Here is a 27208-nt window from a genome sequence, read left to right as displayed (position 1 = left end):
ATAAAACCACCACCATATGCAGACATACTTTCAAAATTCCAATTCACTCCAAACTCGAGATCACCGCGTTTTCAACGTACTAACTCCAAAAGAACAATAAAAGACCGGAATTCAAACTTGAAAATGTACTAACTCGGAAAGCAACATTCTCCCAAATTCAGACTTGAATGCATGCAATTACCAACTTAAAGCAAAAATTTAAAGTATTAAAAACAATTATGTTTTGTGATATTATCCACCCCTCATAAAGGAACTTTGTCCCCGAAGTTCACTCCCAAAACAAATTGAAAACATGAACGACATGGTAGTATAGAACAATATGGTAAGCAATTAAATAGACACACGATAGGAATTTAGTTACGAGGAATACACCAAATGCAACCAACAAAATTAGAAGGCTTCAAGTAATTTGGCATGAACACCAACGACCTTATCACGACCTGCATCACATGCCAAGACTATCGTCCGTGCCATTTCTATGCAAAACATATTGACTATACCACGACATAGACCACGCATTAAGACCGTTGCAACTCCATAAAACAAAACCCAGCCTGGGTGCTCGGTCGAGTGCAGTAATTACTCGGCCGAGTAGAATCTACTCGGTCGAGTTGCCGGTATTCAATCGACTTCTCAGGCGGCAGACAGTAATCAACCGATTTCCAAGCATAGAATTTCAATGTACCTGTAAACCGACATTACTAAGCATCGATATATAAGGAAACGTTCACCTCAACATAGCGTAACCTACAATAATTCTCTATCATTTGGCCCATTAGGCTCAAACTATCTTATGTCAATTCGGCCCATTTTGGCATTGTTTAAATTCGGCCCTTTGGCATTTCTCGTTTGGTTTGTTAATTAAGACATATTATCGTAAACTTCGTTGGATGTTGATTACTTTCTAGTTCTATAATATGTGTTTGCATTTATTTTCTTTCCTCTATTTATATTATTCAGGTTATTTTATATCTTGTTCTCGTGTTTTCGATGATGTCAAGAGGGGGAAGAAACGACCTTGATTTATAGTATTTGCCTAAGTTTTCTCCTTTTCAAGACCTTTAATCTCTTAAGGTTCTTAGATGCTATACTTTTGAATATATTTGTCTTGCTTTGCATTTGACCCTTCTACAACATTATAGTATTACATTGAGGGGAACTTTCTTTAGACACAAATCATAGGTGGCTTGTCATCATCAAAAAGGGAGAATTTGTTGGACGATATAGTTATATGTTCTATTGAGTTTTGATAATGGCAAGTATGTTGCACTTATATATTTGGTACTTGTAATGGTTTGTTGAAATATTACAATAGCTCAAAACATTGAATTTATCTAAAGAAAGAAGAGGCAAAGTTATAGTAACTTGAGCTATAACTTTGGAAGAACAAAGCTTGTTGATTATATCAAAGACAAAAAAAAAATACAAGTTTTGAAGCTCAAGATGAAAAGCTTATACTCAATATACAAAGATGACCAACTCCTGAAGATCTCTAGGAAGATTAGATAGTATAGGTCGTCATTTGGTAATGGTATCTTTAGATGTGATTTTTGAGAAGTAAAGTTATAGCTATTTCAACTATAACTTTACTAACCAATTCCAAGGTTATAGTCATTTTAACTATAACTTTGGATGACTTATGAAGAACATGACTTTAAAGCTTAAAATATTTTGAAATGTTTTTATTAACTAAAGTATTTATTATGATTATATCTTATACTTATTGTGACAACCCGAGTTTACTCAAGTTAATGTGAGTTAGCATAGATTTTACTAGTTATGCATATGAGTTATATTGTGCTAATTATATGTGATGTTAGGTGTCATTAGTTGTAGTTGGCGCGAACTTCGGGGACGAAGTTCTTTTTAAGGAGGGAGACTGTAATACTCCGTATTTTAGTTGGAGTACTCGGTCGAGTGCTTGGTTGGTACTCGATCGAGTGTGTGTTACTCGGCCAAGTGCACTTGATCGAGTAAACCAGTTCAGCGAGTTTAACGGTTTCTATTATGTTTTGACCAAGGGTTTTGTTGGTATATGGGATGGATAAGAAACTTCGGGACGAAATTTGTTTTTAGGGAGATGTAATGTGATACTATGTTTTGTTATGTGGTTATTTTGATTTCTATTATTAAATTACTACTTCAAACAATGCGGTAACATGTTTATTATATTGAATGATAGCTTCCGTGTGTGGTCGAATTATAGTTGCAAATGTTGTTTATATGTTTTATTATGAATTGTATTTGTTTGAGTGTGGAGGAAGGATCGTGATGTCGCGTGGGTTGTGTGGTTTTATACGAGTTAGGTTACGGGGACGTAACCTTCTTTTTAGGGGGGATAAAATGTGACAACCTGAGTTTACTCAAGTTTATGTGAGTTAGCATAGATTTTACTAGTTATGCATATGAGTTATATTATGAGTATGAGTTATATTGTGCTAATTATATGTGATGTTAGGTGTCGTTGGTTGTAGTTGGCGCGAACTTCAGGACGAAGTTCTTTTTAAGGAGGAAAGACAGTAATACTCCGTATTTTAGTTGGAGTACTTGGTCGAGTGCTTGGTTAGTACTCGGTCGAGTGTGTGTTAGTCGGCCGAGTGCACTTGATCGAGTAAACCGGTTCAGCGAGTTTAACGGTTTCTATTATGTTTTGACCAAGGGTTTTGTTTATAACGCTTAAGTCATTTCTAATTTCATTTTAGCATCTCTAAAAACTTTTATAAACCTATAGAGAGGAAGAGGAAGAAGAGTTTGTCGAGTATTTCTTTTGATTGGAGATTTCTCACCTATTTCAACTTAATTCAATTCCCATGTTTGTAAGTCAATTTCATTCAATTGTTTATACTTTTTTAAAGTCTTCTTCTTCGACAAGTTTGAAAAGAGAGTCCTATTTATTTGAAGTCTATTTTATGCATATCAAATTTCGTAGACTAATTCCTTATGGTTTGTTCTAGGTGATTTATTCATGAACCTATCATTGAAAAGTTTGCAAATCTGATTTGGTTGTGGAAAATGATTTGAAACCCTAATTTATATGTCGATTCAGTTTTGGGTATTTTTTATACATCATATTTTTAGAGTCTAGATGATAATAGGATTTTGAATTAACGAAAAATGATGTTTTAAGCTCGTTTTATAAATCGATATTTTTTATGCGACGGATTCTGTCAACTTTTGGAAATCAGTCTGAAAACCCTTGATAAGTTTGGAATTTGAGAAAACTTCGTTAGATAAGAGTTGTATGTAAGATTTATGGGGTTCCAATTCAATTGGCCTTGTATCGATTCTATTTTTCTGGAATTAATTATGCATTTTATACCGAGTCTGTCATGTACTGGAAAATCAGGAAAAGTCGTGTTTGCTTTGTAAGTTGATATTCCTAATAAGTTATGATGAGTCTAGGTTATGTTCATGATTAATTAATTGAGCATGTGGTAATTATACATAATTATGTTATGTAGGTGATGGATATGTGAAGGATCATAATTGATTGCTTGTGATCGGAGTAATGCTAAAAGGTAGGGTTTCTCTACTCAGTTGATTGCATAATTAATTTAAGATGTGATACTTGTGATTGAATTGGCATGATTAGTATTGTTGTTGAATTGTATTCTTGATTGTTGGAATTGTGGTGGATTGACTATGTTGGTGAGGTGCGTCCTCGGCTAAGTGGAGTCACTTGCGGGAGTGACTTCACGCCCTTGGTTCGCCTCTTGTGGAACCCAGCACAAGAGGGGATGTGAATGGATATAGTTTGTTGCTCATTGCGATGAGCGGGGCTTAGGTGGGCAAGGCTGCGGTCCCCCACTGGCGGTGTGTAGTCAGATATGAGACATGAGGCACGATTAGAAGTGGAGGGTGGTTGTACAATCGTTGTCGTGACTGTTTCTTGTGTATTGCTTATCTTAATTATTCAGTTGACTGACCCCGTTGTGTTTTGTAAAACTGTGGTGATCCATTCGGGGATGGTGAACAGATTGTGACAGGTGATGATTATATTAGCTGCGGGGACGAGGATGAGATGTCCTCACTTTGAGTCTAGCTTCTGCTGTCATGAGTTTAGATAGTTTGTTTTGGTTGTATTGAGATTTATACTTTTACTTTGGTTTTCAGTTGAGACGATGTAATCACTAAACTTTATACTTTAATAATTGTTCTTGAATGGTTACCACTAATGGAAAAAACCTCTATTGCGTCAGTCGTAGAGGGTCTTTTGCGTCGGTTTTGGACTGACGTATACCGAGGGGTCGTATTTGATATGCGTCAGTTGTGAAACCGACGCAAATAGGTAGTATTTGCGTCAGTTGTGTTTTAAAAACTGACGCAAATAGATAGTATTTTCGTCAGTTCCTACAATAGAATGGACGCAAAAAGTTGTTACAACTAACGCAAATAGTTATTATTTGCGTCAGTTCTACACATAACCGATGCATTTGCTTTATTTTTTGCGTCTGTTTTGTCAAAAACTGATGCAATTGATATTTTCTTTTAGCGCCAACTAATTTAACTATTTGCGTTATTTCTTTCCATAAATGATGCATTTGCTCTACTTTTCGCGTCATTTGAAATTAGAACTGATGCATTTGACATTTCATTTTCACTTTAATTCCTCATCTGCGTCATTTCATTCAAGAACCAACGCAATTGATTGATTAATGCTTTTTTTTTATATATATATAAATTTAGTACCGAAATTTCGGCACCACCACCCCATAAAATTTCGGCACCATTTGCTCTACTTTTCGCGTCATTTGAAATTAGAACTGATGCATTTGACATTTCATTTTCGCTTTAATTCCTCATCTGCGTCATTTCATTCAAGAACCAACGCAATTGATTGATTAATGCTTATATATATATATATATATATATATATATATATATATATATATATATATATATATATATATCTATTACCGAAATTTCGGCACCACCACCCCATAAAATTGACAATCCGAATACCAACTACAACAAGAAATCCAACCAACCAACCACTAATACATCACATTTAAAACAAGATTACATCTCATTCGCCCCAACGACGTTCCAAATACAATCTAATGTATAAATAATCCCACAAACGTTTTAGTTACTAAGCTAATCTATATTAAATGTTCTCTAAACATCTACTAGCTCAAACTTCTCTAGCCAAATTCATATCGTTGATTGACCTGAAATAGCTCGCATTAATCCATTTGCTTCACCTTGAGAGAGCATCGTTGGTCGTTTCACAGTAAAAATATAATTGATGAAATCATTGAACTGTGATCACCAGATGTGGGCATTAGATATTATCCAAGCAAGTTGACGAGTGGGCCAATCAAATCAGCTTCAATGACAGCCTAAACATTAACCAATATTGGCCAGGAAGATATTCAATTAACGAATCAAAAATCAAGCATACATATGGACTTAATTATGCAAGCAATAAACGTTTAGTTCGTTATGAAATAAGTTAACAATAAAATGAAATTCGGTATATAAGGGTGAAAACCGGACAAGGCTCTATTCTTGACATGCTCATAAAGTGTTGACAATAAACCAGGGGTTTGAAATGTATTACCTGAATCTATGCTCTATTACCAGCCGTAATATTTGATATGGTCCAGCAAGCCTCTTTCTTAATGCTCTTCTTGTGATTATGACTCGAGGTTTAAAAGGCATGGCAGTGAGCCGTTGTTGATTATGAACTGAAAAATCACGGAAAAACATTTCTTAATAAAAGTTTGTATTCTAATAAAAACACCTCCTTTACAAATTACACACTCCATATATTATTCCCAACAACAATATACAAGACAGAAGTCGCAGAACAAAAACAAATCATCCACTCGGCAATCGTTTTGGCAACTATATACAAACAATATTTAATTGTTCAGTTCAACCATCACTCAAAAGGTAAATGTTTACAGAGTATTGCTAATAACAATGGTAGTTAAGAGGTTTAAACCCCTTAACTAAATGTGTTTCTCATGTCGCAAAGTTACGCAGAACTCTAACATTATGGGAAATTAATACATGAACACTCAACTATAATGCAAACTATACTAATTTATGGGAATGTATAAATTTGACAGTCATTTTTCGATGCAATCCAGCATCAGAAGAGTCCTCCATTTATCATAGTCAGGATCATGAAATGAAGTCTCAATTGTTAGTTACTTTTCGATGCAGTCCAGCAACAGAGAATACAAAAAGTCCATTCATTTCCGTCAGTGGTTAGCATAATAATTAACTAACTAAAAAGGAGTGATTGGTTATTCTGTGATACCTGCTCACAGACATCATCATTTGGAGAAGCAAGGAGATTCGCGAAAATGGGAACAGCTCCATGATCAATCACGACCTTGGTGTTTTCTGAGGTCCCTGATGCAATGTTTGTAAGCGCCCAAGCAGCCTCAAACTGTGAGAGAAGTTGCAACAATTCACTTAATAAGCAATAAGAATGGAATATTTTATTTTCATGTAGCAGATCGAGTGCCAAAAATTTCAATTAATATCAAATAACTCTCTAAGGCCTCAACTTTGTTTACAGACTTAGGACTCTTATACTGCCAGAGATTTTAAAACCAACTGAAGGAAAAAAGCAAAAGCATATCAAAAGAGCTACCAAGCTTACCATCATCACAAGGAGCAAAGAGAATGCGACCGCCATACAAGTTACTTTTATCAGAAGTAAAACCTGCAAACACAACTGAATTAAAGGTTAATCAACAGCCAAAGTAAAACTTGCTAACACAACTGAATTTAAAATTTAACCAACAACCGATTAAATCCATACACAACAACCGCACCCAAACCCCAAATCATCTGATGAACAAAGCATAAATAATGGGAATAGTAAACAGTGTCGAAATAATCGGTCAAGTTATATAAATCCCTAATAAAAGATGCAGGCACAAGGCCCTTCATAGAGGATGTATTGTGGAACCTGTAGATTGCTGCTAAGGTTCAGGGTGCATGGCAATGTGGAGAATCTCTGAGCAGCAAAAGTGCTCCGTGACTTCCTAGGCTATAACCAGTATTCCAGTAACAACTCAAAATGGTTCTCTCTGTATGTAGTAACTAATATAGCATGAAAAACATTCAGCTTTTTTTTGATACTGTGCCTCGCTGGAAATTTTTGATTTGATTACACCACAACATTGTCTATGATATGGACAAAACGATAAAGTGGTAATTTATGTCAAAGGGCTTAAAGACTTGATATTCGGCTACAGTTTTTCCGGTTTTGTTAATCTAGTTTGGTAGCATATATCTGACGATTGTGGACATGGCTATTTTGTGCATAGCTTCATAATTTTTGGCAGAAATGACACATAACATGGCTTATGTCATGTAAGATTAATGTCAACTGTCAAGTGTACTGGCTCATATTTTGTGAAATAGCTTCATTCAGTCTTTGTTGTCTCACTTGTCATCAAAAAATTATGCGCCCTGGCATGTCATATACTCATCCAAATTTCCGAGCCAATTACATTATCTTTAAAAAATGAATTAACAAATTAGAATATAGTGAAGGGATGTTGAATCTGGAGTACAGACTTTAATCTTGTTTAGGAACAAAAAAATTAACAAATTAGAAATTAGAATATAGTAACTGTATGCTAAAAAGGAAGAGAATGAAGAACAATAGAGCAACCCTAGATGGGAATCCAATAAAAAAAAATGACAAGACTGTAGATACCAAAATAAATTTTAACTTTTTACTTAACACCAAATCAAAAACGTCAGCCTATCGTTTTCATATTTTATACAAAAGCCCCAATTTACTCAATAACACCAAATCAACGTCAGACTATCGTTTTCATATTATTAGGGTTTGAGTACAAAACCCTAGATCTAATTAAAAAAGAGAGAGAATGAAGAAAGAAACCTATGGAATGTTGAGGATGAAAGGAAGGTGAATCAATGGCGGAGAGTAGAGAAGAAGATACGGAGGATAATGGAGGTCGGTCATGGTAACAAAATCCAAGCATTTGGATAAAAATGACACCATTACATCTGAGGACAAAAAAATATCGTATCAGATCTATAGCTTGATTGAATCAATCAAACAAAAAAACAAAACCTTAACCCCCAATTCTTATCATGTTAACAAAATAATGCAAGAAATTATAATTAATCCCAAATTAGAAGATCTTACTTGAAACTGAAATGCGGCCATCTTTATCGTCATCGCCACTTTGCCTTTTACACCAATCGAACCAATTGCGAATGAAGTGACTGTTGGTTTAATAACTTTACCGTATTGTTCTTGACTTCTATGTGCAGTCGTGTGGTGGTGATGAAGATGTGAGGGAGGGAGTAGTTGGTGTAGGGAGGCAGTCGTGTGGTTGTGACGGAGACGAATTAGGGCGAAGCCATGAGAGGCGAGGGAAGGACAGGTTGGTGTGGGAAGTCTGATTGTTCTCAGTGTATAATATGAGGTTTTAATTGTTGGTTTTTTTAATTAATATCATTTGCATCGGTTTTAGGAACAACGGATGCAAAAACGTGATATCAAATAAGTCGGTTACTAACATAACTGACGTATTTTATCAAATACATCGGTTCTGCTGAAAACCGACGCATTATATATGTCAGTTTCTTCCAAGAATCGACGCAAAAAGCTTGACTATAGGGCGAAAATGGATTCCCGCTAAAACTAAGTACTTTTTGCGTCGGTTTTTGTAGAACCGACATAAATCAACTGACGCAATAGGTGTTTTTTCTACTAGTCCTTTTGATATACTTACCTCGGGGAACCGAGATGATTGCAGCTTCACATGCTAGGGTGGTCCTTGGTAAGGCACCTTGGTATGTGGGGGTGTTACACTTATTTTGGTGGATAATTTGTCATTTCTCTGTTGATTAGTAATACAACTTATAGGTTGTCATGTTATCTAGGATTTATGCAATTGTTCATGATAAACCCTAAAAAGAAATCATCTAGGGTTTCGTGTAAGAGGGACGACTACTTTGGTCGTGATCCTCTTCTCATTTTTCCCTTTGCACAAGTTAGGGTTTAGAATATCTTATTTGATAATAATTTGTTAGAGATTTCATATCTCCTTTTATTATCTAGTGAGATATCTTTTCCATACAAAAAGGAATATATATTGTTATAAATATTTAAGAAAGATTTCATATCTTCTTTATTATTTATCAAGATATTATATCTTTAAGATAAGATAATATCTTAGAGAAGAATTAAACTTAATTCTTTTCTTAGAAGACATGATAACACACCGTCCTAGGGTTCCGCTATTTAGAACCCTAGTTTTCGTCTTCAATAAATATTACCTTTACTCTTTTATTTAATAAGGGTTAAGACTTTTCACGCAAAAACACTTTTAAGCAAATCACGCGAAAAGAGTAAAAATTGTTTTTTAATTGCAAACGCTTTTAAATGTGTTCTTACTTTATTTTATTTGAAAAAGTCGAGTTCTTCATTTGTCAATTACGTATATCGATATCATTATTGGACAATAGTTCTTTATATTGTTTCTTACCCGTTCAATTGTGTGAACACTAGAGAACAATCAAGTACTTTCTTATTAACGTAAGTTAGACAAAAACCGGGTATTTAACGGTACTCAATTGAGTTACAAGTAGAGTTAGTTGTACGAGTGGGTTAGTAATTTTGTAATCCGTAGAAAGGTACTAAAATTATTAATCGAGAATAGTGGACGTAGGCTTCGACGTGTGAAGCTGAACCACTTCAAATATCGTGTGTCCTTTGCATATTTCTTTATTTCGTTATTTACGTTTTACATTGTTAATTAGTTAGTCAAGGTTAATTCATAAACTTCGAGTAATTAATTAACACATCTCGCTCATATGGACAAATCGAAAAAGTGGGCTAAGTTTTTATACTCAATTCACCCCCCCCCCCCCCCTCCCTCCCCCATGTAGACTCTTCAGATATCTGTCACAACATTTAAAAAATCACTCTCCACAATTACTCGTCTTTCCCCACGGTGCACAACCTCTTGTAACCCGACTAAGAGTGCCATTGCTTCAGCTTCCTTTGCCTTCATCGACCGTATTTCTTGCACTACCGTACACCACTCAATCATACCTTCAGCATTGCGATAAACCGCCCCCCATCCCACACAAATCCCTTCCAAGATACCAACATCAACATTGATTTTAAGTACACCTGCACTTGGTTGAATCCACCGCTGGTCTATCATATCGTCACTCATATGGGTGCCTTATTACCCCCCCCCATCATCATTCTCGGCCTCCCTCATTTCATTCAAGATCTCCCTCACTCGTTTAACCACCCGATCCGCCCTCCACTCTCCATCCTCAAATATAGCCTTATTACAACGCTCCCAAATTGCCCAACAACCTGTCATGAATTCCGCACACTCCCAGAAATCCAACTCCCTCATAATCGTCTCTACCCATTCCCGTACCCGTCCTCCTCCACCATTCGGTACCACCTCCACTCCTAACTCCTCCCATCTAGGACAAGCGTCATCAACATCTTGCACTCGTCTCGCTATCTTTCGCTTAGTCGTAAGAGCATAATTATAAAATTGCCAAAAGAAAACTTTTATTCGTGGGATAACCGGAACCTTCCAAATCTTATTCCACAACCATTTATCCGCTCCCAAGCTCGATTGGCCAGCCACCTCTGCACCGTCCTCCATCAATAAATGATATGTTGTTCGAATAGAGTATTCTCCTGCTTTATCTGGATCCCGGCACCAAGAATCCGCATGTTGATTATTATTTAAACGATTATTAAGTACCCCTTATTGCTCAAAGGGAAGTAGCGTGGATCTAATAAGATCTTCATTCCACGTGCGTTGAAACTCGTTAATAAGATCACTCACCCTCATATCAGCATCATGCGCTCCCCTTGGAGAAATAATTTTCCGAGTTTGTGTGCCGGAATCCATGGATCATCCCAAACCCGAGTATCCCTTCCATCCCCAATTCTTCTTCTAATCCCCAAGTGCATCACCTCACGGGACTCCCAAATACTCCTCCACGTAAAACTCGGTTTCCCACCTAAATTAGCCGCCATGAAATCCGAATTAGGAAAGTACTTAGTCTTCAAAAGACGAAGCATAAGACTGTATGTATTAGTCAAGAGCCGCCACCTCTGCTTCCCTAAAAGAGCGAGATTAAATTTTCCAAAATTACGAAATCCGAGCCCTCCTCTATCCTTGGACCTGCACAATTTATGCCAGGCTACCCAAGGGATCTTCCTCTTACCATTCTCCACTCCCTACCACAAACTCGACACCAATGACCGCATTTTGTCGCAAAAGGTAACCTGGAGCATCAACACACTCATGGCATAAGTGGGAATTGATTGGGCAATTGCCTTTATTAATGTTCCTTTCCCCACCTTACTGAGTAAAAGCCCTCGCCAGCCTTGCAATTTTTTACTCAATTTATCCCATACTATTGACGTTATCACCTTCTTCGAATAACTCACAATAATTGGTAAACCCACATACCTCTCTTGAACCTCCACGGCCCGCACACCTAAACATCCAATAACCGCTTGTCTTCGAGTTAGCTTAGTACCCCTACTAAATGAAACATTAGTTTTCTCGAATTTATCATCTGACATGATGCCTGCTCATACCGTCGTAAAATCTCCTTAACTATACCAGCTTCTGTAACATTAGCTTTAACAAAGAAAATGCTATCATATGCAAATAATAAATGTGAAATGCTAGGGGCCGTCGGGCCACTTTAATACCATGTATCGATCCAATTTTCGCTGCTCTTATCATAAAACTCGAGAGAACCTCTGCACATAAAGTAAATAGGTAAGGCGATAAAGGGTCACCTTATCCCAGACCTTGTTCAGGAACAAATGCCTCGTTCGGTTTCCCATTAATGAGAACCGAGTACTGGACAGATCGAACGCAACACATAACCTTCCCTATCCAGCCACTATGAAAGCCCATTTTAATTAGAACTTGCTCCATAAATACCCATTCCACTCGATTATAAGCTTTTGACATATCCAACTTTAGTGCCATATGACCACCACCACCTCTCGAATTCTTCATATGGTGAAATAGCTCAAATGCAATAAGAATAATATCAGTAATAAGTTGGCCTGGCGTGAAAGCACTCTGATTTTCAGACATAATATCCCCTAGAAACTTTTTCAAATGATTTGCTAGTACCTTAGATACCAACTTGTATAGAACATAGCACATTGCAAAAACTAATTGGTCTAAGATCAGTCATTTTGTCCGGAGCTTTATTTTAGATATTAGAACAATTTGAGTTTGGTTTAACGCACCTGACATAGGGCCACCTGCAAGAATATTAACCACCGTCTGTATCACTGCCGGCCTAACAATATGTCAATAATTTTGAAAAAAAAAGCATCCATACCATCAGGCCCAGGCGATTTGAGCGGATGCATTTGACTTAACGCCTCTACAACCTCCTCCCCACTATAAGCGGCCCCAAAAATTGCATTTATCTCCCCCGTGACACGTCCAGCCACCCCTCCCAACTCGGCATCAAACTGAACCGGCTTATTTGAGGTAAATAACTTCTCAAAATACGTCACTGCACAACGGGCTATAGCTTCCTGATCCTCGTTCACACCACCCACCTTATCAACCAGTCTAGGCATATAATTCTTCTTTTTTCGTTGCCCCGCCTTGCGATGCAAAAACTTTTTATTTCGATCACCTTCTTTCAACCAAAGAGCTCTTGACCGTTGTCGCCAAAATGCTTCTTCTTGTTTTAGCAAATGTTCTATATCTTTAACTATCCTTCATCATTCTGCCACAAGATGTCGCGCCCTACCTGTAATACTATGGATTTCTATGTCTTTGGGTACTCTATCGAGTGGGGCTTACTCTGTCGAGTAAGTGAGTTTTGGTTATGAATCAGTAGTCTGTCTGATGGGTACTCGATCGAGTATGTGTGGCACTCAATCAAGTAGGGGGCACTCGATCGAGTAAGTAACTTACTCGATCGAGTAAGTTACTTTTTACGGGTTAATTGTCGGGGTTTGATACCAACGCGAGAAGATTATATAAACATATTTCGTCATTTCTTTTTCATTCTTACTTCATTCTAAACTTTTCACAAGAGAACACAAGTTACGTAGCCTTCCCTTCTCACATTGCTATCAAATCCTAAGAGCTAGAGTCGTCGGATCGTTGAGTTCTTTACGTCGTTGAGACCGTCGCATTGTGGGTAAGATCCTTGTACAATTTTTATGCCATTTCATTGAGTTTGGTTGAAACCCTAATTGGGTATTTTGGGGGGTTTTGGGTGTATGATGTGTATTAGATAGTGATTGTATGATTGTGTGATTATAGGAGGTGATTGCGTTGAAGAACGGTTTTGATTAGCTGATTGTGACGATCTTGGTGATTTGCTTATTCCAGGTAAGGTTTCCCTACTCGGTTATTGTTTCCATTGTATTGTTGATGGTTGATCATTGTTGTTGATTTATATCATCTCGGAATTGGTAATTGGTAATTGTTATGGTATAATGTGGTTGGTTGTATAATTGTCTGTGGTTTGCGAGGTGCTCCTCGGCTGAGTGGAGTCACTTGCAGGAGTGACTTCACGCCCTTGATTCGCCCTCTATGGAACCCGTTATAGAGGGGATGAGCACATTAAGGAACATGGGATATCGCTCGGATGAGATGAGCGGGGCTTAGGTGGGAATGGCTGTGGTCCCCCACTGCCGATGTGGAATACTTATTGAGATGATGGTGTGTGGAGTTATGATGGAGATTGGGTGATTGTTGTATTATTTCTATTGTATTATTTTTGGGTAATCAGTAACTGACCCCGTTTAAATGTTTTGAAAACTGTGGCGATCCATTCGGGGGTGGTGAGCAGTTATTGAACAGGCATGAGATGGACGCGCATGGGATAGCTGGGGTGAGTTGCCACGAGATATCTAGAAGTCTTCCACTGTGTCTTAAATATTTGTTTACTTTATTTGAGTTAGCTTTTTAGAACAGTTGTATTTCTTTGTGACTGTTTTGGTTCGAACATGTATCGCTTTAAATGTATTTAATAAATTACATTTTGTTATTGTCTATTTGATATACATTGCCTTGGGTAACCGGGATGGTAGCATTCTCATGCCTTAAGTGGTCCTGATAAGGCACTTGGAGTATGGGGGTGTTACAAAGTGGTATCAGAGCGGCGATTTTGGAACCTGTAACTAATGAACCCAATGAATCTTGGTAGTCAAATTAATATGAACTCGGGTAGGTGTTGTTAGGAGCTAATGCAAAGGCTTGGGAGACGTCCTAAAGTCGCGAACTCGCCCTACAACTTTAAACCGGTAACTATGGGGTGTCATGGGATCGCTATGTATTTACTAATGTTTATATGAGTATGATGGATGGATGATATGTGATTGAATGGAGGATGTGGTGGAAAAATATGAAGTAATTACTGCATAAGAATGTGATTTATGATTAAGAGCATGTTATGTGATGAAAGAGAGAATTTATAATGTGGCTATACTAATAACATGTGATTCGGGGATGTGATATGATTATACATGATTTTGTTTGCGTAAAGTTATATATATAATAAAGTTATATATTTGCTTACTGTTGTTTCATATGCACATGTTGGATGAAGAATGTGGTTGGAATGGATGAATTGATCGGAAAAGATGGAGTGGCAATTGCATGAGAATATGAATTTCGTGATTAAGAATATGTTTAGGTGACGAAGTGGAGTTGTAATATTGTTGTATTAGTAACATGGGAATAGGATTTGTAATGTACAAGTATGTTTTGTTTTACGAAAAGTTATAAAGTTAAGGTATGCGGTTAGTACATGATTGATAAGTTGAATGTTATATGAGCATGATAGATGTTATTGTTTCACTTCTGGTAGATAGTAACATGTGGTTAGGGATAATGGTTTTACAAGTATCGAGTCTCTTTTGTTCACTTTGTTGATATTTAATTTGTTTGAAAGGGAAAATCAAATAGTTACGTTGTTCAATTATAGAGGAGTTGTCTTTAAACTGATATAACTTGAGCTGTATATATGATTTTTATGTAATTCCAATTGGAGGTGATAGCTTGTTCTGTTACGATTATAACGATAGGTCACATGCCCAAAGTGACCAAGAAATGAGTGAAATATGACCGTTTTACGAAAATTAGACAGTTCTGAGAAATGCATAGGGTACTCGATCGAGTGGCCCTTACTCGATCCAGTGCACCTCTTGTTACTCGATCGAGTACCCCTTACTCGATCGAGTAGCCCTAACTTGGTCGAGTAGCCCTAGTAATTTATTATACGTGCTTCTGACCTTTACCTACTTGATCGAGTAGGCTGTACTCGATCTAGTGACCCTTGTTTTGGGTCATATGCCTATCTTTTGACTTCGTCGCATATCATGTTTAATTGAAAGTTGCCCTTTTGCTTCTTTATGCATTGTTTTACATATGTGTTAGTCCTAATGCGTAAGTTACCCAATCTTATGATGAGGGGAGTGGCACCTTATAATGGGTATGAGTTTGTGTGGGATTTATCTGTATATATCCCTTTAAAATTAAGGTTTATAACGAATTATAAAGTCATGATTACGAGTCATAAAACTAAATTGCATAAACAAAAGCATAAAGGATTAAGAAATAACCTTCGGTCCTAGAAAAAATGGCCTAAGAACAATATCAAAGTTGATATTCGCATATCAGTTGCACCCAAGTATAATTTCCTTATTTTCGGTTATTCCAAAAATGTATAAAATGTGTTAAATATAAATTGTCATCTAGTGAGGATCGATCCCATAACCTCTTGGTTTAAGTACCCTTACTATTACCATTATGACACATTCATCTTGTTGATTAAATATAACTGATTACATTTAATTACGAATTAACATATTAATTCGTTCAAGCTTAACATTATATATACATTAATTAAATATAACTTATTATATTCAATTTACGAATTGACAGTTAATTCGTCTCAACTAATATTATTTAATCGACATTAAATAATTGTCTCATCAACACATTGACTAACTGTTTAGTCATATAAGGCATCAATGTGATTATATTTTCATACAATCACATTTCTCAAACACATCCTTTAGGTATGACCTTTAGGGACCAATTGATCACCGCCATCTGTATGATAATAATGTCAAACTTTCTAGCAAGCCAACCGTTATTAGGTAATCGTTAATCAACTGATTAAATATGAAGTATACCCTTGTGAACCTGTAAGAGATTTACAAATGTTATCACACTAATTTGTGGAGGACACAAGCTCCAACAAACTCCCACTTGTCCTCACAAGTGTATGTGCGATAACCGATTCTCATATCCTAAAATTTCTCCCACTCAATGTAAAACAATTTGCAAAATATGTACTCACAAAGGTCGTATTTTAGAAGCGATCTGTATCAAGAGTGGTTTCCCCGACTAGAGAGTAACTTAACTGATAAACGAATCATCATTCGAGCATAGCCATGCATTTCAGTTACAACTCCTCGAGTGGCCCTGAGAAATAAATATACCTGATAAAGGTTGGATATTTTCCTCAACTCGAATCCTGCCGATGTAAGCACGATGAAATGACCCGGAAAAAATCTACTTAGCCTCCGATTCACGGCAGACCGTGAGAAAGAAACCAAAGTCACCCAAAAACTGCCTTAATCTCAAGAGACAGTCGATAATCAAAAGAATCGACTCTAGGAACACAATGGATGTCTTATCCACGACCTGGCACCGAATGTTTTTAAACATTTAGGACTCCATTACGTTGTCACAAAAATTTGTCCTACGAGGTATCGTTATAATCTCGCATTTGTGATCGATCAGTCAACAGTTTGACTTATGGCTCGTTGAACCCACCATCAATCGACTGCACAATATAATAGCCAGAGTTATCAGCTCTTGTAGGCGATTACGGACCAAACAAAATATAATGTAATTCAGTTCACTTTGTGGCGTTCAAAGTTGTCAGTACAATCCACATGAAAAACAAAATATTATAATAAAACGATAAAGTTATAAATAGTATATGAAATAGATAATGTATCAAATTCATAATTAACTACTACAACTCAGGAACACGTTTAATTCCCATGGAAATAACGTGCCCTTCATGCTTATCAAAATTCAACGGTTTAGTGAGAGGGTCTGCGATGTTGTCATCCGTCGCAATCTTGTCAATCACTATCTCTTCTTGCTCCACGTAATCACGGATCAGGTGAGCTTTCTGATGTACATGTCTAGATTTGTTGCTAGACTTTGGCTCCTTAGCCTGGAAGATGGCACCTCTATTGTCACAATAGATGGTGATCGGGTCATTCGAACTAGGAACTATCGTAAGTCCTTGTAAGAATTGAAGCATCCATATCGCTTCCTTAGCTGCTTCTGAAGTGGCATAGTACTTGGATTCAGTGGTAGAATCTGCTACAACACTCTGTTTGGAACTCTTCCAGCTGACCGCAGCACCATTAGGAGTGAAGACGAATCCGGACTGAGATTTTGAATCATCTCGATCCGTTTGGAATCTAGCATCTGCGTAACCGATTGCGCATAGCTTAGTATCGCCTCCATAAGTCAATACCCTATCCTTAGTCCTCCGTAGGTACTTGAGGATATTTTTAACAACTATCCAGTGTGTTTCACCTGGATTATTTTGGTACCGACTCGTCATACTCAATGCATATGCCACGTCTGGACGTGTGCATATCATGGCATACATGATTGATCCTATTGCAGTTGCATAAGGAACACGACTCATGCGCTCAATCCCTTCAGCGTCGTGGGTGACGAGACTTGCTCAACCGCATCCCGGCGTCATTGGAAGGTTCCCCTTCTTGGAGTTGGTCATCTTGAACTTCTCAAGAATCTTATCCAAATAAGACTCCTGACTAAGTGATAACGTCCGTCGTGATCTATCTCGGTAGATACGGATTCCCAAAATGCGTTGTGCCTCACCCAGATCTTTCATCTGGAAATGGTTCTTCAACCATTCTTTAACCGATGATAAGAGAGGAATGTCATTCCCAATCAAGAGTATGTCATCGACATACAATATCAAGAATACAATCTTGCTCCCACTCGACTTGATATATAAGCATGGTTCTTCGACCGATCGAGTGAAACCATACTCTTTTATCACCTGGTCGAAACGATGATTCCAACTCCGAGAAGCTTGCTTAAGTCCATAAATGGAACGCTTAAGCTTGCATACTTTATTAGGATGTTCAGGATCTATGAAACCTTCGGGTTGCACCATGTACAACTCTTCCTCCAAATAACCGTTAAGAAGGCGGTTTTCACATCCATTTGCCAAATTTCATAATCATGAAAAGCGACAATCTCTAAGATTATCCGAATAGAACGTAGCATGACTACATGTGCAAAAATCTCATCATAATGCAATCCATGCACTTGAGTGAAACCTTTTGCCACTAGTCGTGCCTTATAGGTATCTGGTTCCGCGTCTACAGAAAACTTTATTTTGTAAAGCCATTTGCACTATAGAGGTTTTACCTTATTAGGTAAATCAACTAGATCCCATACGTCATTCTCATACATGGAGTCCATCTCGGATTGCATGGCTTCGAGCCATAGCTTTGAGTCGGAACAGGCCATAGCACCTTTATAGGTAGCGGGTTCATTACTCTCTAAGAGTAAAACGTCATTCTCCTCGACCATACAAATGTATCTGTCCGGAGGATGAGAGACTTTACCCGACCTCCTAGGTTCCTCTGGAATATTAACCGTGTCATCAGTTGGAGGAACAACTTCCTCCATCCGTTCCTCGGTTGTTGGTTCTGGAATCTCCGACAGCTCGAAGGTTCTATTACTTGTCTTGTTCTCGAGAAATTCTTTCTCTAAGAACGTCGCACTAGCAGCAACAAAAACTCGATGTTCGGTAGGCGAATAGAAGTTGTAACATACCGTTTCACCCGCTTAAGTTCATGAGTTCTGGTACTAGGAAATCTGTTTTGGTAACCACGGTGGTACTGGGAGGTTTGGTAGTTGAGCGAACTTCGGGACGAAGTTCATTTTTAAGGGGGGAAGACTGTAATACCCCGTATTTTATATAATATAATTAATTAAACGGATATTATTATATATAATTATTATATATATTATTTTACTAATTATGTCGGGATAATATTTGGGTCGAGTAATTGTTTGGTCGTATTGATATCGTAGGAGTGAGTTATTCGTAAGCTTGTTGAGACGGGTTAAGCTGAACGAGTCACAATAGTTAGTCCTTTTACCAACCACGCTGACCCATGACATTTACCCATTTACCCGGGCACGATTACCCATGACCCATTTACCATCTAACCTAAACTTTAACCTATCTACCCTAATCCTACACAACCTACTCCCTCAACCCGCCTCCCTCCTTCTTCAACACCTTTCTCAACCTTCACACAAATCGAGAGAGGGAGAGTGCGTGTGGGTGGTTGACGGCGCAGCAAGGGAGGTCCTACGGTGGTTGTCGACATCTGTGAGCGGCCCTGGTGGCAGTGGTGGCGGTAAGAAAGGTGAGTACAACCTTCCCTTCGTTTTTGTTTTCTGTCGAGCTGTTGGCGGTACATTGTGTGTCTTAGGGAGGCGATGAGGGTGGTTGGTGTCGGGGTATAGGTAATGGGTGGTGGGAGTCGCTTCTATTGGTGGTGGTTAGGCGGGTTTTGGGCGGTGGAAATGGCGGCGGGGTGTTGTCGGCGAGGGGGTAGTCAAGGGGTTTTGTGGGGTTGTTGTCTGCGTCCGGTGATGTTGGTGACCGTGGTCAGACTCGCCTGCCTGAGTCGACCACGGTGGTGGGAGTCAGTAGGGTCCAGGGCAGATGGGGGACCACGGTGGCAGTGGCGGCAGCCACTGTTGGTGGCGGCATCCGGCAGGGGTTGGGATAGTTGGGGGCCGGTTGAAACGGGTTACAAAGCATTGTTTCAAGTTCGTAATTTGAGTCGAGACGATAACCTTGTGTTAGTTGTAACGTGTTTATATTAGTGCATAAGTCGGGTTTAGTTAATTACAAATTAAAGTGTTAGTATGTTTATTAGTGAACAAATTAGTTGTCGTCGCTAAATTACTTTTACTAATGTTTGATTCGTTTTATCATATTATTCGTTTAATCCTTTAATTATCGTTTTGGTTTAAGTTCCGAGTTATTTAAAATAAAATAATAGTTAATAATAATTGATTAGTTAGGGACGGGTTTTGAGTCGGGTTTGTTAAAAGAGAAAAGTTACTATATCGGGAAGTTTTCATTTTAAGAAATTCTATTTTTAGTAACTTCTATTTTGGGAACGGGAATAGTTAAGTAATTGGTTATCATTTCATTATCTTTCAGAGGGCGAATTATTGTGGATTATCACCGAGCTTCCGACTTTTTGACTGCAGTTCTGAGGTAGGGAAATACACTTGACTTACCGGTGTTGTTAAACTGTGCTGAGTTGTTGTGTTACGTGTGACCGAGCTGTGATCAATGACTTGTGCGTGGTTGTAAATAATGTTATGATTCATATACTGGAGTGTGGTTGACTGAACTGTTCGTGTTGATTATGTTATTTCGTTATTTTGATAGCTGGCATGATTTCATTCATTGATATACATGTCATGTTGCATTGATTACTGTTGAGCATTGCATATGCATTGGAGTTGGAGGATGGTGTGGTGGTGACGATGATGAGATATGATGTGATGTTGTGATAAGGCCCAGTGGTTCTGCAGACTTGCCCTGGTGTCCTCCGTAAGAAGGGCGGATCGACTACGGTCGATATATATAGTCTACCGGGGATCGGTATGGTGGGCGTGCTTGGGGTTGTGTGTGATGAGTTGAGATGGAGATGGAGGTGACGGAGTATCATGCATATCATTTTTACTTGTTTTATTGTTTTCCTACTCAACCTCGTGGTTGACCCTGTATTCGTGAACACCTGTGATGAACCGTTTTATGGGGAGCAGACTTGACAGGTTTATGAGATAGGACGGGAGCTGGATGGGCGTGAGACACTGGATCAGATGACCTAGTGGCTAGTTCATCATCTAGAAGACTTCACCTTTATTTACGTCAGTTCTTGTAATTTAATTTAGAAGGAGAATTTGTAATAGTTAAGTTAAGATGTTAAATAAATTGCCTTGGAGTTTAATTTGTTATTCACTACCTCGGGAAACCGAGATGGTAACAGTTCGGTTTATTAGGGAATGTCTTGCCAAAGGCTCCTTCATAAACCGGGGTGTTACAAAGTGGTATCAGAGCGAACGATCCTCAGGCCTAAACCAATGAACCCAATGAACGTAGGATGTGTCTAAATAAAATGAACCCACGGGAATAAACGATAGGAGCTCACAAAGTGCGGTTAAGAAGGCGCCCTTAATGCGTGCTCTTTTGCCCTCTCGCTTTTGAACCGTGCAACCCAAGAGAAAACGAGTGAATGGGGTAGTTAGAAGGAAAACCTTGGATATAAGCGAGTTGATGTATACCTTGAGACCTAGTGCTGAAATTATGATATTTATCTGGATGGATAATCAATGAAGCGTTGGATTGTGGTAATCGTGAGCATGAGAATAATTGCGAATTTATGATATTTATCAGGATGGATGTGAATGACGTGTTGATAGTGCTATTATGTCTGGTAATATGTGGTTATGTGATCCCAAAGCCATGCTAGTATAGTATCGTGATAGTAATGAGAGACACCATTGAATTGCTTGTTTCTAGTCGTAGCAATCGTGATTAGATGTAAGGGGTAGGTCGGGAGGCGAAGGGACTTCTATGGGATAGATGTTTACGTAAATACAAAAGCGTGAGATTTAAGTTAGGATGAGTTAGTATCGATAGTATGGTTGTAAGAGCTTGGAACATGGAAAATGAATGATTTAGTGTTGAAATCCGTTTTGTTTGATTTTACTCTGTAATTGATCTTGCTGTCATTTCCTTCCTGTTAATTTTCTACGGATGAAAATTTTATGAGGAATAGCCTCGTGAGTTAGTGTTCTTTTGGCATTGGTTTCATGCTTATAGGGTATACAGATTAAGAGTAATAAATGTTTTAGTGGGCTGTGGTTGGGAAGTTCCTGTGCAGTGATGTGTTGACCGACAATTTTGTAAAAATCCTCATTTAATTTGTGTAAATGATTTTTGCATAATTTCAACTCCATCGACTAGAGGTTTCGCATACGTTTTCAAATTGATAAGCCACGAAAATTCTTGATGTCCCTATATTAAAAGGGTAAGCTTTGCGAATTGACCCAAGTTTCGGACCAATTGCTGTCACATACTTGTTTGGACCAACTGAGTTGTAAGATTCTTTAAAAATTGAATTCTTGAGCTTTCGACCTCATTCTTTTTATCACAAATTATTAACTCTCTGTATGTTATGAAAAGTAATATAACTTAAGTTTTCGTTGGACGGCTGTTTATTCGTGATTTTGAAAGTTACAACGTGAATCATGACCTGTAAAATGTACGTTCTATGTTAAGTTTTCATACAGTTGTTTGATTAATTAATGAGCCTTAGTAATGTGAATTATAATGTTTTACATGATGATAGTAGCACGCATGTTCAGTAGTTATATATCTTAACAAGTGATACAATTAAAACTTAGTTGATAACATTGTTGGCATGATAGCATGAGTAAAATTTGGATAGCTTAATTTGATTCTTAATCGAGGGTGAAATGTTGTACGAGTCCAGTTGTTTGCATATTTTGTGGCATGTTGTAATACCTCTGTTGTTCATCATATTCGTATAGTGGTCGGGTATACATAAACATAAAACCATATTATCATATCTGGGTAAATTTGGTGGCGTTAAATGTCCTGATGTACTCGCATGAATATTTACTATAATGATGTTAAATATTTTACACAGGAACGGTATGTTTCCACAGGAACGGTAGTAATGGTTATGTCTAAATGTTCCCACATGTAGGATGTCATCTAAGTCCTAAGGTCCTTTATGTGAGTCTGTGTGCCTATAGTTATACTTATTGCCTTCATTGTATTAAATTATTTCAGTCGAACCTAAAACCTATAACATGATAATAAACAGTGTTGTTATTCTTGTTATTGAATATGTTCGTTATTACAATGTCGTAAAGCACTAAAGTGATTCTTGCAAATGCACGGGTATGATATAAAGGAAACTGTTTGATATAACACGACAATTGGCATATTTATATTCTCGTGTCGTTACTATCAATTATATTAACATGAAGATTGTTATGATAACTATGTTGACAATTATAATAGGATAACCCTTTGATGATTCACATGATATACATTGGTTTAAATGATAGTCGTTATAGTTACATTTAATTGAGTCTACGGGTTGCCTAAGTATTTAAGTCGTGCAAATCAGTGAAGTTTCCAAGTTGCTAATCTCTTACTATAGCTAGAATTCTACAAAGTATACGATGGTGAATGTATGTTTAAACTATTTATGCGATATCGGTTGTTTTGCTAAAAATGAGTGGTACTAAGTTGCTGGACACAATTGAACGATATGGTTGCTATGATGTCAAACACATGTGTGATATGGAAGTAGTGTTGTGTTGGCATGGATCATATGTTGTTACTTTTATTAGCGAATATGTTTCAGAATTTATATCAAACAAGTTGGCCAATTCGTGTTGTATGTCTGATGAGTAAAAAGGTTTTGATTACGTGATATGTTTTCTATGGTTTCGAGGTGTTTAAGTAATGCTCATGTACCGCATATTTTAATACTCCCGGTGATTTATTAGTAGCAGATTGTTCAATTATTCGGAATTGGTATCAGTTTTGACTTGGGAGTGGAATTTGGTGGGGTCAATGTAGATTGTATGCTGGTTTACGTGTATTCTTGCAGTTGATATTTCTAAAATGATTGTTCTCTGGTAGATGATGCGAATTGTGATGATCTTGAGTTGACCAAAACCCTGGTATTACAACAGTTACCCTGAAAACTTGTTATATATCTTTCGCACACTTAAACCTCGGGGATGAATCCCTTGTCTTAACACCCTTGTGTCTAAATTTGTTAACCTTCCATTTTGTAGGATGGATCCCTACAATGTACACCCGCAAGACTGTTACATGTCACTTGATGCTGACTTTAATGAGCATTGTGAGAGACTTTGCACTGCCATGGACATGTATGGCCATAATGGGCACCCTGAGTATTTAACTAATACTCGATTAAGAGCGTATACCCTTATCGATTCTATTCCCGACTCGGCATACTAAAGGACAAAGAAACGATTTTATATGAGAGAGTTGACCACCCATTGCATGAGGCTATTCCGTGACCCCACCATCACGGGCGGGGCCAAATACCCGCCCGAGCATACCTTTGACTTCATAACAAAGACTGAGACACGAATTTTACGCTAATGTACACGATGCCGAAAGTACGATCAACCACCCATGCCCGACTTCGGGGAAGAGGTGAACCAGAAAGGGAATGACATAGAAGTCACCGAAAAACGAGAGGAAGCGCGACCTAAGGACCGTTAGGTTAGGGCTAGTAACACCATGATCGGTCTGTTGTGAAACCGTGTAAACCTTTGGTTCCTTCTCGTTGTTCTTTTAGTTCGATGTTGTGTTTTAAGTCAAGCATGAACTAAGTAATAAGTGATACTTGTTGACAATCGCTTAATTTCATAATAAAACCTTGTTTTCAACTTTAATGTTACTTGCGCAATCTTTTGGTCATGTGTTCTTTTCGATTACATGTTGTTGATGTGTTTTGTTACATTGGAATATGAAAGTTGAGAAGAGGTTACGAGGACGTAACCATGTTTTTAGTTGGGTAGGATTGTAAAATCTTAAGGTTTATGTTCCACTTGTGTATAGATTGTGGTGTTGATCAAGTTATAGATCGTAGTTTGTCCAAGCGATGTTTCACCGATGTTTCGTTGCGTGGTACCCATACAAATGAGCTCTCTATGTTGTGTAATTAAACTGCTGCTGTTATGGCGCTCCGATAGTTGCACGAGTTCATGAGTGGTGATAGAATTGCATGAAGTAAGTTCCGGGACGTAACTTTCTTTTTAGGAGGGTAGAATGTAACATACCGTTTCACCCGCTTAAGTTCATGAGTTCTGTACTAGGAAATCTGTTTTGGTAACCACGGTGGTACCGGGAGGTTTGGTAGTTGAGCGAACTTCGGACGAAGTTCATTTTTAAGGGGGAAGACTGTAATACCCCGTATTTTATATAATATAATTAATTAAACGGATATTATTATATATAATTATTATATATATTATTTTACTAATTATGTCGGGATAATATTTGGGTCGAGTAATTGTTTGGTCGTATTGATATCGTAGGAGTGAGTTATTCGTAAGCTTGTTGAGACGGGTTAAGCTGAACGAGTCACAATAGTTAGTCCTTTTACCAACCACGCTGACCCATGACATTTACCCATTTACCCGGGCACGATTACCCATGACCCATTTACCATCTAACCTAAACTTTAACCTATCTACCCTAATCCTACACAACCTACTCCCTCAACCCGCCTCCCTCCTTCTTCAACACCTTTCTCAACCTTCACACAAATCGAGAGAGGAGAGTGCGTGTGGGTGGTTGACGATTTTCGCAGCAAGGGAGGTCCTACGGTGGTTGTCGACATCTGTGAGCGGCCCTGGTGGCAGTGGTGGCGGTAAGAAAGGTGAGTACAACCTTCCCTTCTGTTTTTGTTTTCCTGTCGGGCTGTTGGCGGCTGTTGTGTGTCTTAGGGAGGCGATGAGGGTGGTTGGTGTCGGGGTATAGGTAATGGGTGGTGGGAGTCGCTTCTATTGGTGGTGGTTAGGCGGGTTTTGGGCGGTGGAAATGGCGGCAGGGGTGTTGTCGACAGGGGTAGTCAAGGGGTTTTGTGGGGTTGTTGTCTGCGTCCGGTGATGTTGGTGACCGTGGTCGGACTCGCTTTCGAGTCGACCACGGTGGTGGGAGCCGATGGGGTCCGGGCGGATGGGGGACCACGGTGGCAGTGGCGGCAGCCACTGTTGGTGGCGGCATCCGGTCAGGGGTTGGGATAGTTGGGGGCCGGTTGAAACGGGTTACAAAGCATTGTTTCAAGTTCGTAATTTGAGTCGAGACGATAACCTTGTGTTAGTTGTAACGTGTTTATATTAGTGCATAAGTCGGGTTTAGTTAATTACAAATTAAAGTGTTAGTATGTTTATTAGTGAACAAATTAGTTGTCGTCGCTAAATTACTTTTACTAATGTTTGATTCGTTTTATCATATTATTCGTTTAATCCTTTAATTATCGTTTTGGTTTAAGTACCGAGTTATTTAAAATAAAATAATAGTTAATAATAATTGATTAGTTAGGGACGGGTTTTGAGTCGGGTTTGTTAAAAGAGAAAAGTTACTATATCGGGAAGTTTCCATTTTAAGAAATTCTATTTTTAGTAACTTCTATTTTGGGAACGGGAATAGTTAAGTAATTGGTTATCATTTCATTATCTTTCGTAGGGCGAATTATTGTGGATTATCACCGAGCTTCCGACTTTTGACTGCGATTACGAGGTAGGGAAATACACTTGACTTACCTGGTGTTGTTAAACTCATTGAGTTGTTGTGTTACGTGTGACCGAGCTGTGATCGATGACTTGTGCGTGGTTGTAAATTATGTTATGATTCATATACTGGAGTGTGGTTGACTGAACTGTTCGTGTTGATTATGTTATTTCGTTATTTTGATAGCTGGCATGATTTCATTCATTGATATACATGTCATGTTGCATTGATTACTGTTGAGCATTGCATATGCATTGGAGTTGGAGGATGGTGTGGTGGTGACGATGATGAGATATGATGTGATGTTGTGATAAGGCCCAGGCCGGTTCTGCAGACTTGCCCTGGTGTCCTCCGCTGCGAGGGGCGGATCGACTACGGTCGATATATATAGTCTACCGGGATCGGTATGGTCAAGGCGTCTTGGTTGTGTGTGATGAGTTGAGATGGAGATGGAGGTGACGGAGTATCATGCATATCATTTTTACTGTTTTATTGTTTTCCCTACTCAACCTCGTGGTTGACCCTGTGTATTCGTGAACACCTGTGATGAACCGTTTTATGGGGAGCAGACTTGACAGGTTTATGAGATAGGACGGGAGCTGGATGGGCGTGAGACATCGGATCGATGACCTAGTGGCTAGTTCATCATCTAGAAGACTTCACCTTTATTTACGTCAGTTCTTGTAATTTAATTTAGAAGGAGAATTTGTAATAGTTAAGTTAAGATGTTAAATAA

The 27208-nt window shown here is 38.2% G+C and overlaps 1 long non-coding RNA gene across 2 annotated transcripts; it reads right to left on the bottom strand.

Moving 5' to 3' along the window:
* Positions 1–4980: 4980 nt before the first annotated feature.
* LOC141634365 (uncharacterized) lies at positions 4981–8426 on the bottom strand. 2 transcript variants are annotated; one of them, XR_012539092.1, is made up of 6 exons: positions 8147–8426; positions 7877–8004; positions 6620–6694; positions 6272–6403; positions 5564–5690; positions 4981–5342 (listed from the first exon to the last, which is right to left on the bottom strand). It is a non-coding gene; the product is annotated as an uncharacterized LOC141634365 (long non-coding RNA). The 2 variants fall into 2 exon arrangements; XR_012539091.1 differs by having other exon boundaries at positions 6620–6682.
* Between the last annotated feature and the right edge of the window lie 18782 nt (positions 8427–27208).

Source organism: Silene latifolia, chromosome Y (assembly GCF_048544455.1).
Source record: "Silene latifolia isolate original U9 population chromosome Y, ASM4854445v1, whole genome shotgun sequence".
Taxonomy (NCBI): domain Eukaryota; kingdom Viridiplantae; phylum Streptophyta; class Magnoliopsida; order Caryophyllales; family Caryophyllaceae; genus Silene; species Silene latifolia.
Note: the sequence above shows the minus strand (reverse complement) of the source record. Positions and strands in the feature narration are given on the sequence as shown.